This window comes from Pavona decussata, unplaced genomic scaffold (assembly GCF_977016875.1).
Source record: "Pavona decussata unplaced genomic scaffold, jaPavDecu1.1 SCAFFOLD_221, whole genome shotgun sequence".
Classification (NCBI taxonomy): domain Eukaryota; kingdom Metazoa; phylum Cnidaria; class Anthozoa; order Scleractinia; family Agariciidae; genus Pavona; species Pavona decussata.
In genome coordinates, this window is record NW_028145626.1 from 197,501 (window position 1) to 199,808 (window position 2,308).

General features: G+C 37.0%; 1 pseudogene; it reads left to right on the top strand.

Moving 5' to 3' along the window:
• LOC146459279 (uncharacterized) overlaps positions 1-638 on the top strand; it is a 1,693-nt pseudogene extending 1,055 nt beyond the window's left edge.
• Positions 639-2,308: the final 1,670 nt, after the last annotated feature.

Below are 2,308 nucleotides of genomic sequence, written 5' to 3' on the forward strand. Positions count from 1 at the left end.
CATGGTCTGCAATGATGTCGAGATTGAGCTCGTCCTCCAGGAACTCACGGGAGAGTCGCTTCCAAGCGGAGCTAACAGAGCTCCCGACGCTCGCCTAGACATCCATGCCAGAGGTTTTGGGGAAAGACAAAGTTCAGCGTTCTTTGATGTACGGGTATGTTACCCCAACGCTGATTCTTATAGAGACCTGGACCTCAAGCAGATATACAAGCAGCACGAGAACGACAAGAAGAGATTGTATACGCAAAGGGTGATGGACGTGGAACACCATTAGTCTTTACAACAACAGGCGGCATGGGAGAGGAGTGCAAGAGATACCATGACAGGCTGGCAGAGCTAGTCGCAGCGAAGAAAAGAGAGAACTATTCCACCACTGTCTCTTGGATACGTTTTAAAGTATCCTTTGCCATCCTTAGGTCGGCTTTACTCTGTCTTAGAGGGTCAACAACAGTTAGAAGAGCAATTAGAAGCAATGTTCGAGAAGCGGACTTTCAATTAGATAGATGCCTCGCCAAAATCTAGGTCCTATGATTTTTATACATACTTTTTCATGTTTCTTTTTATATGGTATAGTTTGATGGGGGGTTTTTTAGGTAAAAATCAATGAACGAATAATATTGTTGTAACTTGATGAGATTTTTTTTCCCTTTTCTTAAAAAAAAAATGTGCTTAAAAATAGTCCTTTTTTAATCGAAAAGAATTGTCAATAAGTTTTAATAGCTCTCTTCTCAACTTTTAACCTGTAAATAACATTTTACTTGGAATATTTTAATAACGAGATTATTATTTATAAAAAAATGTCATTATTATTATTATTGTTATTATTATTATTATTATTATTATTATTATTTTTCTTTTCTTTTTATCAAGGGGAACTGATTTTAAAATGACGAATTTTATTTTTTTAAAACTTCATGACATTTGTTTTTTTTTTCTTTTTCTTTACAAAAACATTATGCTTGAAAGTAGTCTCAATTTTTGTTTTCGCAATCGAATATTTAAAAAAAATTATTACTGGAATTTTGCTTCAAAATATCTTTTTTTAATAGAAATGAATTGTAAATAGGTTTTTAAAAGCAAATAATCTAAAAAGAAAGCAAGGCTGATTTCACTTCAGGGAAGTATATTTTCCAATATTTCGAAAGGCACGGCCTTTCTTCTTCAGGGTATGTTTGATACTGACCCTGTGGCAAGATACTTTACAATTTTAAACAGTTACAATAGATACCTGAAAAAAGGCTAAAGTTACATAAACAAAAACGTTACGATTTGAAATTTGAAAATACAACTGGTAAATAGGTATAAGCTAACGTTACAACGTGGTAGACGAAAACAAAATACGTAACAATGAGTTAATTACATAACTTAGGAAGATGAAAGACGGGAAAAGTGTTTATGTCTTATCTCTCCTATTAAGACCTAAGGGTTCAATAGTTTGACCTCTGTCGATGAGGTATGCCTCTCTAGCTTTGCGTACACTGTCACGATTAGATTTGATGAGTTCGAGAGGAATTAGTAGCATTTCAGAAGCGTCATGGTCGTTAGAAAGAAAATGTTCTCAAACTGTGGTGGGTTTGGAACTGTTTGTTTGTTTGTCAACTGGTCTACGGTGTTCGTTAAAACGGTCTTTAAGTCGTCGTTTTGTTTCTCCTATGTATTGTTTGTGGCAGCGGTTGCAGTGTACCATGTAAATAACGTTTTTAGAGTTACAGTCTATATGATGAGTAATATGTCTAGTTTCGCCGGTAGAATGAAATGTGTAGCTGGTACGTCCGTCTGTTATGTAGTTGCAAGTTAAACAGTTGTCTCCACATCGAAAAGATCCATGGGGTAGGTTGTTTTGTGTGGGATTACGTAGTTTGGCGCTAACTAGTAAATCACTCAGGTTGTTGGTCCGTCGGAAGGCAACAAGAGGTGTGGCTTTGAAAACGTTAGCGCAGCGGGGAGATGAAGATAGGATGTTGAAGTGTTTGTGAATAATGGATGATACAGAACGAAGGCCTGGATTGTATGTGACGACAAGGGGTACTCGTATAGGTTGGTTGGTGTCGGAGGTGTCTTTCGTAGCTATAGCGTCGGAACGTGAGATGCCGTTAACACGCCCTATTTCTTAGTTGAGGAATGAAAGATTGTATCCCCGTTTGTTGAGACAGGTTCTGAGTTCGTTTGTTCGGAGTCTAAACGTTTCGTCAGAAGAACAAATACGTCGAAGTCTGAGAGCTAAGCTGAATGGAATGGCTCTCTTAGTGTGTCTAGGAAATCAGCCTTGCTCTTTTTTTAGATTATTTTCTTTACAATTTTTTTGCTG